This window comes from Lissotriton helveticus, chromosome 4_1 (genome assembly GCF_964261635.1).
Source record: "Lissotriton helveticus chromosome 4_1, aLisHel1.1, whole genome shotgun sequence".
Classification (NCBI taxonomy): Eukaryota; Metazoa; Chordata; class Amphibia; order Caudata; family Salamandridae; genus Lissotriton; species Lissotriton helveticus.
The window spans coordinates 1115571901-1115585493 of NC_136063.1; the positions used below are offsets into that span (position 1 = coordinate 1115571901).

General features: G+C 49.4%; 1 protein-coding gene across 8 annotated transcripts in view; it reads left to right on the forward strand.

Moving 5' to 3' along the window:
- Nucleotides 1-13593, forward strand: part of FHOD3 (formin homology 2 domain containing 3) — a 1303582-nt gene that overhangs the window by 1113158 nt on the left and 176831 nt on the right. The window lies entirely within an intron of this gene.

Sequence of the window (13593 nt, forward strand, 5' to 3'; positions counted from 1 at the left end):
ACTTTTATTTTTAGCCTTAAGTATATTTAGTTTAATATGATGATATATTGCCCTTAAAAACGTGATGCAAACTGTCTTCTTTGGCATGTTTTGTCTCATTAAAAAAGCACAGAATAAACAAGATACGAGTCCAGTCCTCTACGTAGTTTTAGTATTCATAGTTTCTTTTATTGGCCTATATCTTTATTTTGGACCCAGGTGGTCAGGCGTAACAGTTTAAGCCAGTTCATTGCTATTTGAATCCTAGACATGTCTTAAAGCATGGGTACTCACAAACATTTTCTCAAGGGCCACAAAGTTTGGTCTTGGATCTTACGAGGGACGCATCGATGCCAGCAGGGTGGTGATTTGGGGCAAGTGGAGGTGGGGTGCCAGAAAGTGAGGATAGGGGAAGCAAAGTGCACCTTGTGAAACCAGAAAGCCTGAGATTAATCTACTAAATTGTGTGGAATGAAATACACTTTTTTAATTTTGAAGAGGCATTATCATATTTTTACACTTTTGCTGCAAGATAGCTTTGAAAATGAAGGTATTCCTAAAGTTAAGTGGAGCATGACAACCAAGTTACGTTCTTTTTCTAAACTTCAATTAACCGTTAAATAAAGGCTTGCCTGCATATTTACCTTCTTTTTAGGTCGAGGTCATATCCGGTCTGCCGAAGGCAGAACCGGAAGTACCGAGATTTAATGTTGCTTAGTGTGGACTATTTGTCCCGCCTCTGTTTTTGCCTCTCTCCCATTGGCTGGCTTCCTAAACGGAGGCCAGCCATTGGAGGAGAGAGCCGTCCCTCCGAATAGGCTCCGTCTTTTTCGGATTTGGGGGCGTAAGTTTTGCTGTTGTTTAGACTGTGACGTTGTCTGTCACTCAAAACAGCAAAACACGCCCCCGAATCCGAAAATGGCCGTGCGTTTCTCCGAGGCATTTTCTCCTTGCCTCGGAGAAACGTGGTGGTGTTTTCGGAGCTGCTCGCCTCCCTTCCCTTCTGCTTTTAGGAGCTGCTCCGCTCCGCTCGCCTCCCCCATTCCCTCTGCCCTCCTCCCTCATGCTCTCGCCTCCCCCCCCTCTGCTGCAGCTCTCCTCCGTCGTGCTCTGCCGCTCCCCGGCCCCCACCCCTCCCTCCCGCCTCCTTAAAATTATGTTATGACCTCCCTATTCACGGTGCAACGCTGACCTCCACCCCCGTGCAGAACTCTTGTCTGTGTATAGGTATTTATTGCAGCAAGAGAGATGGTTCACACGCCTGTCCTGCAAGCCTAGCAGAGAGTGGCATGAAAGAAAACTGCCCCGGGTTATCGGGCATAGTCACCCCTTTGAACCAGCCCCTCTCCCAGGCATAGAGTGCAGTTATAACAGGCTTCGACTACTACTTCATGCAACACACTATCTGCTGAGCGTCACCCGAGTGAGAGGCCCCCCTCCTTACTTTCGCCGTTCCATTTACCTCAGGGGACGTGCGTACACCGATATCCAATTACGCAGCTCCCTGAAATAATCTTCTGAATGGCTGGCATTCTGGTCACCATGTTGACTTTCTCGTAGTTTTGGAAAATATTTCGTGATTTGATATTCCGCGTTTATAGTGAGAAGCTGTCACTTCTAGTGATGTACTTTTAGGGGATAGTAACTGGGCGTATTTGTGTCACCCTCCCATCAATATTTGGGGATATCAGAGGACCTACGTATTTATTAGGCACATCACCATTAGCAACCACGAGTTGTCGTTTGGTGGCAGCATCAGCTTTAGTATACAGTGGGTAATATTTTATAAATTGCGATTGTTCCTTACAGAAGAATCGTCTATCCAGGAGTGGCGCGTGAGCCTCTCTTATGCTGCGAGAGATTTGCCCTCCTCTGCCTCTCGCATAGTGGGTGGAGGACTTGGTCCTTCAGTTCTATAATAATGCCATTACTGACTGCAATGACATAATCGGAAGGCATGCAGATATGCAGCAGGGTTGTGTAAGCCCTGCTACTGCTATAATGTTAAGTAGTCCAATTTCTCCAGGTACCCATACATCATCAATCTACATACCAGTGAGGAATGCCACACTTTGTGTCGCACGTTTCTTCTTGACATCCGTACCTAAATGCATAATATATAGCACATGGAAAATCCAAGTAGAACAATGCATTGCAATTGTGAGAATTCCACTGTTTGATTCCCACCTTTTGATACCGAAGCTTAAGCACGGCCCATATGAATTAGCAACATCCATTAATACGTGTGCATGCGCCCCTTAGTGGCGTTAATTTTATGAGCCTGAGAAGGATGAAAAGCTCTGTGCTGGCTTCACCATGAGTTGAAAGCAGTGACCTTCGCATCGCCTAGATATATCGGCAGTAGGAACGCTAATCCCCAGAGGTGTCTTAATGGTTATATCTGAAGGCCCAATACATCAGGTGGTAATATAGCTGAGAGGGTTAGGACACTTGCAGTAGAGTTGTTTATTTCGCAGGTGACAGCTTTCAATCATAGTAAAAAAGCTCTGCTGCAGTGTGCTCTGTTCAATCTGCTGGGTACAGGTTTGAATCCTTGAAGGCTGCTCAGTGGGTTGTTGCAGAGATACAGGTGTAACCTACAGGTCACAAATTCGAATGCTGGGAAGTTTGCTGAGTTAAGTGTGCAGATGTTTCCAAGAGCAGAATGTAAAGCTGGTGGCATAAGCTTGACACCCTAGAAAACTACCTCTAGCTTTCAGTCATCTGAGCCATTGATTATGAGTTATGGGCAGTGGTAATTACTGCAGGTTAGGACAGGGCAAATAGCGCATGATTTAAGCGACTTACCTGATCATAACATAACATGTGCATTTGTAAATTACACGTTCAGCCCCAAAGGGGCATCTTGATGCTGAATAACAGATGTTTATTGTTAGGCAACTATAAGAGGCTATTACATTGATTACCCAGACAGGCAGGCGTTTGACTGCACACTCTCCCAGATGCCTTTGTGGGTGGGGATGTGGGGGATTGTTTAGTGCGCAGGTTTAACGATTCCCCTCAAGGCTCATATGCTGCATTTACTCTAGGTGTGCCTGAAAGGTGACAGATTGGGAACACTGGAATCTGAAGTCTTGTGCAGCAACATAAGCTCTCTGACTGCGCACTTCAAATCGGCACACAAAAGTGAGCAGGGTCATGCTCCTACAATTATAGGCCTCTTAGTAAGGGCTGTTGCTAAACGATGACATGTTTTGTGCCATAGAGGTGCACCTCTCGGGAGGCATACAGGGACATGCAGTGAAAATTATTGCTCAGCACACTGGGCTGGTATTGTCATAACAGCATTTGGGCCTTTATCATAGCTTCAGAGTGAAAAGGCATATATTAAGCATTTAGATGAAAATCATCTTCTGGATGAATAAGAAACTAAAAGTGCTGCATTTAAGTGGCTTCTGCGTGCGTGAGCTCCTCACCTCACTCCCCCCCCTCGTTGCTTGTGTGCGTGAGCTCCTCAACCCCTCCCCCCTCATTGCTTGTGTGTGCGTGAGCTCCTCCCCCTCCCCCCTCGTTGCTTTTGTGCATGAGCTCCTCACCCCCTCCCCTCCTTGTTGCTTGTGTGCGTGAGCTCCTCACCCCCCCCCCCTCGTTGCTTGTGTGCGTGAGCTCCTCACCCCCCTCGTGGCTTCTGCGTGCGTGAGCTCCTCAACCCCCTCTCCCCCCTCGTTGCTTGTGTGTGTGAGCTCCTCACCCCCTCCCCCCTCGTTGCTTGTGTGCGTAAGCTCCTCACCGCCCTCCCCCCTCGTGGCTTCTGCGTGCGTGAGCTCCTCACCCCCCTCGTGGCTTCTGCGTGCGTGAGCTCCTCCACCCCCCCTCGTTGCTTGTGTGTGCGTGAGCACCTCACCCCCCCTCGTTGCCTTTTCCTTTTGATAAGGTGGTGTAATGATAGTTAGTGCTTGTGCTGCGTTACGACCCCTGGCTGTGCTTGCTCCCCTGCCCCTGGCTGTGCTTGCTCCCCTGGCTGTGCTTGCTCCCCTGCCCCCTGGCTGTGCTTGCTCCCCTGCCCCCTGGCTGTGCTTGCTCCCATGCCCCCTGGCTGTGCTTGCTCCCCTGCCCCCTCGCTGTGCTTGCTTCCCTGCCCCCTCGCTGTGCTTCCTCTCCTGTGTGTGTATGTGGCTCTGTGTGTGTATGTGGCTCTGTGTGTGTATGTGGCTCTGTGTGTGTATGTGGCTCTGGGTGTGTGTAGAGCTCTGGGTGTGTGTGGGGCTCTGGGTGTGTGTGGGGCTCTGGGTGTGTGTGGGGCTCTGGGTGTGTGTGTGGGGCTCGGTGTGTGTGTGGGGCTCTGGGTGTATGTGGGGGGCTCTAGGTGTTTGTGTGGGGCTCTGGGTGTGTGTGTGGGGCTCTGGGTGTGTGTGGGGCTCTGGGTGTGTGTGGGGCTCTGGGTGTGTGTGGGGCGCTGGGTGTGTGTGTGGGCTCTGGGTGTGTGTGCTCGGTGTGTGGGCTCTGTGTGTGGGGCTCTGTGTGTGGGGCTCTGTGTGTGTGGGGCTCTGTGTGTGTGTGTGTGGCTGTGTGTGTGTGTGTCTCTGTGGCTCTGTGTGTGTGGCTCTGTGTGTGTGTGTGTGGCTCTGTGTGTATAGCTTTTTTTGTAGGTGGCTCTATGTGTGGGTGGCTCTGTCTGTGTGAGGGTAGCTCTGTGTAGGGGGCTCTATGTGAATGACTCTGTGTGAGTGGCTCTGTGTGGGTGGCTCTGTATGTGTGTGTGGGTGGCTTTGTGTGTGTGGCTCTGTGTGGGTGTAAATGCAATAGGTCATGCATTTGCGAGCGATTAAGCTATTGGCATTGTAAATAACAATGCCATTTATATAACGATTAAGCTATTGGCAATGTAAATGACAATGCCATTTATTTATGATTTAAAAAAAAAAAAAATGTTATGAGCAATGCCAATAGCTCTACCTTTAATGATGCCGAGACCATTGCATTGTAAATGCTTGTTAATGTTAGTGCTGAGTTCTGCTGTTGATCAGGGGGTACATGTAAAGGTCAGTAGGCCACATGCGGCCCCCGGGCCGTACTTTTAGTATCACTGTCTTAAAGGGTGTATGTAGCAAACGTACCTGGTTTGTTGTGGAAAGGATCCACATCGGTAAGAGCAAGCATCAGTGCTGGACTTTCTCATAGTTTTGGAAAACTAGCCCACTCCTTTACTCCTCTCTCATCTGTCTGTCCCCTTTTGTTTACATCTCTTTCCACTATGTCTCCTAAAGCACTCACCGTTATTACCCTTGGGGAGCTGGAGAAAGCAGTAGAGGCAGCAGCCCTCTTGTTTCAAGAACAGACATCCAAAGGTTCTGACCCACCTGAAAATTGCTTGATGGAATAAATGTTCAGTCTAGCCCTGGCAAGCATAGTCCTCTCTTCATGGTGATTTTAAACAATCTTCAGAAATGTATTAGGTGACATCTGTGGAACTTGGGAGTTGTAAGCCAATTTCCTGATTTACCCAACATATTCACATAAGGTATTCTTTTGTGAGATTGCAAACCGTTACTCTAAGCCACCTTAAATGGGCAAGCACATGTCCTTGTACAAGGCCTATTTCTTAAGGAAAGCGCTTGAACAAAACTTCACAAATGGGATTACACAACAAACAATCAATCAATCAATCAAATAATTTGTAAAGTGCACTACTTACCTGCAAGGGTTTCAAGGCACTGAGGGTGGGGAGTGGGGGTGGATGCTGTTGCTACTGGTCGAACAGCCAGGTCTTGAGTCATCTCCTGAAGGTTAGAAGGTCTTCGGTTTGTTGTAGGTTGAGGGGGAGGGTGTTCCAGGTCTTGGCGGCACGGTGGGAGAAGGATCTCCTCCGGCTGTGGTTCTACGGATGCGTGAGACGGTACCCAAGGATAGGTGTGCAGAGCGGAGATTCCTGTTGGGTACGTAGAAGGAGAGTCGACTGTTGAGTTAGGCTGGGCCGGTCTTGTGGAGTGCCTTGTGTGCGTGTATCAGGAGCTTGAAGGAGATTCTTTTGTCGATGGGGAGCCAGAGCAGGTTCCTCAGGTGGGGGGTGATGTGGTTGTGGCACGGGACGTCGAGGATCAGGCGTGCCGAGGCATTCTGGATTCTTTGCAGTCTGTTGATGAGCTTGGTCGGGGCTCCGGAGTAGAGGGCATTTCCGTAGTCGAGTCTGCTGCTGACTAGGGCCTGGGTGACTGTTTTCCTTGTGTCTGTCGGGATCCATCTGTAGATCTTGCGGAGCATATGGAGGGTGTTGAAGCAGTGGAGGAGACAGCGTTGACTTGTTTGGTCATGGTGAGTTTCAAGTTGAGGATGACTCCCAGGTTGCGTGCGTGGTTGGTAGGTGCGGGGGTTGTCCCCAGCGAAGCGGGCCACCAGGAGTCGTCCCAAGCTGAGGGGTTGGGCCCGAGGATGAGGATCTCCGTCTTGTCTGTGTTCAGCTTAAGGCGGCTATCCTCCATCCAGTCGGCGACGGTCTTCATTCCCTGGTGGAGGTTGGCTTTGACGGTGAGGGGGTCCTTGGTGAGGAAGAGGATCATTTGCGTGTCTTCGGCGTAGGAGATTATGTTGAGGTCGTGATGTTGGGCGATGCGTGCGAGAGGTGTCATGTAAACGTTGAAGAGCGTCGGGCTGAGGGAGGATTCTTGTGAGACGCCGCATATGATCTCGGAGGCTTCGGATCGGAACGGGGGGAGGCGGACTCTCTGGGTTCTGCCGGAGAGGAAGGAGGAGGTCCAGTCCAGGACCTTGTCTCGGATCCCTGCGTTGTGGAGTCATGTGCATAGTGTGTCTTGATTGTGTCTTCGATGCTCACGTTGGCCCAGGTTGTCAGGAGGTCGTGGTCGGTGGGGTGTGGTGGGTCTGGCATGTTGGAGCCTGTTAGGGTCGTCCGGGGGTTGAAGCTGTCGTGGATGTCGGTGATCTTGCGGTGGAAGAAGGTGGCGAGGGCGTCGCAGAGGGCTTGCGACGGCGGGATGTCGTTGGCGTTGGAGCTGGGGTTGGAGAGTTCCTTCACGATGTTGAAGAGCTCCTTGCTGTTGTGTGCATTGTTGTCGAGGCGGTCCTTGAAGGAGGTCCTCTTGGCAGTCCTCATGAGGTGGTGGTTGCGGATGGCGTCTTTGTGGGCTGCGCTGCTGCCCGGCAACTTCTCGCTGTGCCATATGTTCTCCAACTTCCGGCAGGTGCGCTTTGATGCTAGGAGTTCCGGGGTGAACCAGTTGGCTCTCTTGCTGGTGTCTTTGAGGGTTTGCCTTTTCAGCGGGGCTAAGGTGTTGGCGCAGTCGTCCATCCATCGCCTGAGGGTGCGCGCACCATTGTCGGGGTTGGAGCGGTTGGACTGTGGGTTTAGTGCGAGGTTTGTCTGTAGTTGTGCTTCGGTGATTTTGCCCCAGCAGCGAAGGGGAATCTGTATGGTGCGGTGATGTGCGACGGGTTTCCGGAAGGTGAAGTGGATGCAGTGGTGGTCGGTCCAGGTGGGTTCGGAGACGTGGCTGAAGGAGACGTGTGGGCTTGAGGAGAAGATGGCGTCGATCGTGTGTCCGGCGATGTGGGTCGGCGTCGTGACGAGCTGTTCCAGTCCGAGGTTGTCTATCAGGGTGGAGAGTTGCTGTCATTGTTCTCCAGATGGAAGTTCAGGTCTCCGAGGAGGATGTAGTTGGTGGAGGTCAGTGCGTGCTGATGAAGTCGGCGATGGCATCGCAGAATAGTGGTCGGGGTCCGGGTGGTCTTGGGGTCCATGTGGATCTGGAAGTGCATGTGTTCGGCGGTGCTGAGAGTGTCGTCGGTGTTTGTAGAGACCCTGATGGTCTTCTTGTGGACGATGGCGATTCCTCCTACAACTCTGTTGGTGCGGTCTCTGCGGGCGATCTTGTATCCATCTGGGATGGCTATGGCGATGTGTGGAGAGGAAGTTTCGTTCATCCAGGTCTCGGACAGGAAGGTGACGTCTGGTGATGCGGTGTCGAGTAGGTCCCAGAGCTCGACGGCATGTTTGCCTGTGGAGCGGTGTTGATCAGGATGCATCGGAGCTGGGTGTGTTCTGTCATGGCGGGTGTCTCAGCGTCTTTGATGCAGGAGAAGTTGCAGTTCTGGCAGGCGAAAGGACTGTGTGTGCGCTTCGGGGCGGCCTTGCAGCAGGTGAGGGTCCATCCTGGGTTGAGAACATTGAGGGTGCTGGCGTTGTATCGGAGGCGGTCTTCATGGCTGGTGCGGGGCCAGGGGTTCTGGCTCTGGGCGCGGACGGGCGCAGACGGGCTTGCCTTAGGCCCGCCAGTAGCGCAGCCACCATTTAAGGGTAGGTGGGAGGGAGGAGCAGCTGGGAGGCGGGAGGCAGGTGGCAGGGGGCAGCGAATGGGCACGGAGGGGGGCGGGGCTGCTGGGGATGCAGCGGCGGGAGTCGGAGCTGCGAGGGGGTGAGCTGGAGAAAGCAAAACGGGCAGTGGGGCACAGAAGAGGCAAACGGCACAACAGGGTCCAAAACGTTTGAACATAGAGTTAAGAACAAAAACAGCTAAAGTGAAAAAGGATTAACGTTACAGCAGGGCACGAGTCCACCCACTATTTTCACAGGGTGACTGCCGTGCACCCTGCCAATAAGTTGGGCCCCACTGAAATATGTGCTGAACTAGTCCCAGTGTAATTTGCAAACACCGGGACACATCCAGCAGCGCCTGCACGCTGATGTCTGCTTTCAATCCACAACAACGTGCAGGCTGGGAGGGGGCTTTATTAGTTCAAACTCCTGCTGGGCCCATAACAAAGGCCGAATCTGAGGGGTCATCAGCCCTCCTTTTGTTTGAGTCTCCTGGCTGGGAGCAGTCAGGAGCCTCACACCTAGAAGCAAATGCAGGGGAGGGGAAAGAAAGGCTCACACTGTGTTAGCACTTCTTACATACTTTAAAGAGGCAGCTTTCCACTTGGTTCAGTCCCTGTTTACAAGATACACTTGCACAGTAACAATGTCAGATGCGTTGGTCTTAGACAGTATTTACACAAAATAAATAAAATTAATATAGTGCTTACTACCCCTGAGGAGGCGTTGTAATAATTTAATTATCACTATTTTTTCTCGTAAAGCACTATGGGTAGAGGAAGTTTGCGCTGACAAAAGGCAACATTGTTTTATGTGTAGCTTACAAAAGTGTGAATGTTCTGCCTAAATCAAGAGGCTTTCCCTGTATACTGGAAATGTGCTCCAATGTACTCATGATAGACATGTTAAACATATATTTGAGGGCTTAATATCTGATGTCACCTCCTGTGATGTCACGTGCAGTTATGTCGCTTGCATACTGATTAACTAAGTTAGTCCCCCCACTTCTTTTTTTAGGACTTGTGCCCTGCGTTACAGTGACAGGGGGGAGTGAAACAAACAAGGGGCATTAAGATAGGAGTCTGAGGCTGACAGGACCTATGAACAGAGGACAATAAAGGATGATGTGGAAAACGACATCTATACTAATATTATAAAGAGAGAGCCCAAACCTTTGAGGCGGGTAATCTCAGGAACCACAGCATCAATCCCAACACCCAATACAGCATTGGAAATGGCAGTTGCAGCAGAAGGGCATAGGCTATACAGATGCCCACCATATACATTTGAAAGGTAAAAGAACCTTACCAGCAAAGTAGTCCCTTGTGGGCCTGGGCGTGGGCGTGGCGCCAAAAAAAAGCGCTCCTTAAACGTGTGCGTTGTGCTGGGGGCGTGTGCTGGGGGCGTGGACAAGGCCAATGGCCGCAGCAATTGCGCGGCAGCAAGGGGTGTGGCCAATGGGCGCGACAACCGGCAACAATCGCGCGACACAGCCCCAAAAAAAAAAGGGTGCCTTGAGGGCGTGTGGAAAACAAACGTGTGCGTTGGGCCGGGGGCGTGGCCAAGGCCAATGGGTGCGGCAATTGCGCGGAAGCAAGGGGCATGGCCACTGGGCGCGGAAATTGCCGGGGCTTAGGCGGGGGCAGACGCGACTGATCGTGCCTGCGGGGACAATAACTGCACAGTATCCTGTGCGCTGTCAGCCAGTCAACTCTCTGCATAAAGGACCGTGCCTGTGGGGACACTAACTGCAGCATCTCCTGCGCGCTGTCACACACTCAACTCTCTGCATAAACGAATTGACACCAGGCGCACAACATCAACCAGGGCTGGAGCCGGGCTCAGGCGGCGGATGACGCAAATAAGCGCGCCTGCTGGGACACTAACCTTTGAACTGACTGCACTTTCCCACACACGCAGCGTCTCCAGCGCGCGCTGTCACCCACTCAACTCTCTGCATCAACGACTTTACACCACAAGCACAACATCAAACAAAACTTGAGCCGGGCCTCAAGCGGGGGATGACGCGATTCAGCGTGCCTGCGGGGACACGAAATTTACAACTGAATGCACTTTCACAGACGCTTACCTACGGAAGTGGAGTACATACACACTAGAGACATCTGCTAATTCTTCTTACTCCGAGGTACACACAGTATCTGCACACACATGCCTAACTATTGTAACACTTCATGCTAAAAATGTTCTCTACCGCGAGATTTTAAAATAAATTACCATTGCCTATACACACATTCTATTTCATACCCGGACAACGTCGGGACGGGCTGCTAGTACTTTAATAAATGTACACACAAGTAAGACAAAATAAGGAAGTTCTACACAGTGTAAAGGCAAGTGTGAACTAACCACAAACATATAGGAAAATGGCAGGTGGTGACTATAGATCTATGAAATACAAACAAGAATAGAAAAATGAAATGTAAAACAAAAATGACTGTGGTAAATACATGGTCAATACATCGGGAAACACTTTTCTATGGATTCTACGTTGTCGTTTTTAATTTCAGCCAGGTAATTATGGAGGGGATGCATTAAATCTGGCAGGTTGCTGAGCAGCCTGTTTATTCGGTTGGCCGTGGCACTACCGTCCACATAGTGGATGATGCTACTGCACACAAAAACACAACAGTTAGTGCTAATTAGCAGCCGCATGGCTGCCTCACCAGAGAGACAAAGGCTTACCTGAGCATGGTACACGAACGGCCCTTTCTGAATCTCAGTCACGTCTGAGGCACCTCGTTGAATAGGGCCGGAGGAGGACTTCCATTTTCAATGCGACCCATCTGGATTTTTTTTACAAACTGTAATTGAAAGTATTTAAGCGGAAATACAGAAGTCAGAAGGCTAAAAACCCATACTACATGCCTTGTTGCAAAGTCTCTTTTAACGGGGAGAGGTTTGGTTGTCCCCCACGATGTAAAACATCAGACCTTAATTAGGATTTGGTGAGAGAACCTGAAAACTAATCTTGGCCTTTTGGCTAATATTGAACTTTTGAGGAGAAAGAAATAAAAGATATGAATTGATACTTGGCACAAGGGTCCACCTCTGTAAAGTCAGTTCTTCCAGCATTGTCTTTGTTACTGAGTTCTCATGAAGCCGTCCTGTATTTGGTACTATCAGCAATGCTGTCCTATCACCTTCACCCTCATTTAACTTCGGTTTCAGTCATGACCCTTCTGTGTTAACTGCATCTTCTATTATTCAGTTGTTCGCCAAGACTTTCCGAAGCAGAGCTTGATATGTGTTTCTCTCCTGTGCCTGCAGCTGCCCACCACCCGAACTCCATCCATTTATCATTGTAATCCCAATTTCTGAGAGTGCCCTCAGTAGACACCGTCGATGTTCATGTTAAAACACCTACAAATGAAACACCCTGATTTGTTTCAGCAGGTAAAACAGAAGAACTTTTCACAGAATCATTTTAATCCTCTGGAGGTTTCTCTGATGTTTCTAAGGTGATGACAGCTATTTTTCGGACTAGGGGCGTTTCATTCAAAGTTAAGCAGACCCATCTGCATTTACTTAATCCCGATCCGGTACAAGGTCACAAGATATCTATGCCCATATAGACGAAGGAATTTCAGTCCACCCAGGCCATGCTGAATTTGGAGTCGGTCATTTTAATCGTGGCTTTAGAGTGCTGCTTTGGTTATTTCGATCACCATAACCCGTGTTACATATAGTGGACAATGTCCCTGTTTGTGCCTGTTGCACATTTAAATGGGTGCATCAGGTGCAGACCAGCACAATGTGCTGTATTACAGTTAATGTGCTGCCGCAAACCTGCTTCTGCTTTGGGACAGTGCATTAGTGAGAGGTAGACCGGTTGTTTGTACCACTGGTCCACGTTTTAGTTTGCAGGCAGCACCTCTTTGTGGTACACAGTCTGTCCACCCCTGACAGCTCTTTTTCTCTGCTCCTGTGTCTGTAATATGGAATGGTACAGACTGTTTTCTCATTTGTATTGGTCCCTAATCCCATGCCAATGATGGAATGTCATTTGTTGAGATGGGACATGTTGCTCCGGGCGATCTACATTACAGAAGAGGCTGCACAAGTGTCTGTGGCCCCATCTATAATACCAAAATGCACCGGAGGAACGGAAAGCGGGCACACACAAGTTAAACCCTTGAGGCACTTAGTGGAATACAGTCCTGAATGCTGAATGCCTGGACAGAGGTTCCCCAAGGATCAGTGAGGTTTTGTTGTGATGACTAACCTCTGACAATCACTCAATGGATATATGAAATTGTTGGAATAAATAAAGATCCTGCTTAGTCTGCCTCTACTCTCTTGGTAAAGGAAACCAAGAATGGTTGAGAGAATTCAGGCCTAACGGATAGAGCGATTGACCTCGAAGCTGGGGAACCGGGTTCAAGTCTCAGCAGTGGCGCTCAACATCCTGTCATTCTGGGCAAATCACTTAATCTACCCGTGCCTAACAAAATGAATGTGTCCATCTGTAACACAACTGGTGCTCATATACAGCGCTCTGAAACCTCTGGGTCAAGTTTGCGCTATATAAAACCAAAAAATAGCATATCAGGTTGGAATGAAAGTGTATAATAGTGGGGGCTTTGATGTTCAACAAATTACAACTCCAGTTTTCATTCTTAGGCAGTCAGTGTTTCTTCAGATGGAGTTGAAGAAGAATGATAGGCCCTTTGAGAATATTTAGGATAATTTTCTTTTTTTTATGAAAAAGCAAAAACAACACTTTCTTCTGCTAACTTTGCTGATGCTGTCACTGATGCTGCCCCCATAAACGTTCCCAAGCAGAGAAGACTGATACAATTAAAGTCATGGTAGTGTCCTCTACTGCCTAGCTGACTCCCAAGCTCACTCCTTTGTCTTGGTGTTCCACTCAGGTTTGACATGATACACCACAACCCTGTTGACAGGGTTGAATATAACGTTTCACTGCCAACAGTTGCAATAGATGTCAGCATGTTGAAAGCCTCTTTAATTGCATTGCTACTTCAAGCCCTATCCTCTTACTGGAGCTCTTTATCCTTTAAAGGAGCGGAGAGGCAAAAAAAAGCTTCAAAATGAAGCCTGTGGGCTAATATTGCACTTAAGGTAACCAGGTCTAAGACAGGGCGCTCTACTTCCAATTTGGGTTTAAGTACCTAATCCCACAAGTAAATAACAGTGCTCAAAATGGGAGAGGGGTTGGTTACCCTAACAACCCCACTTATACCCACACATATGAGTACATCAATAAACTAAACTTAAATCCTCCCTGAGCATCCTAATAATACAAATTTCACGTATACAAAGTTCAATGTCCGTTAATTTAT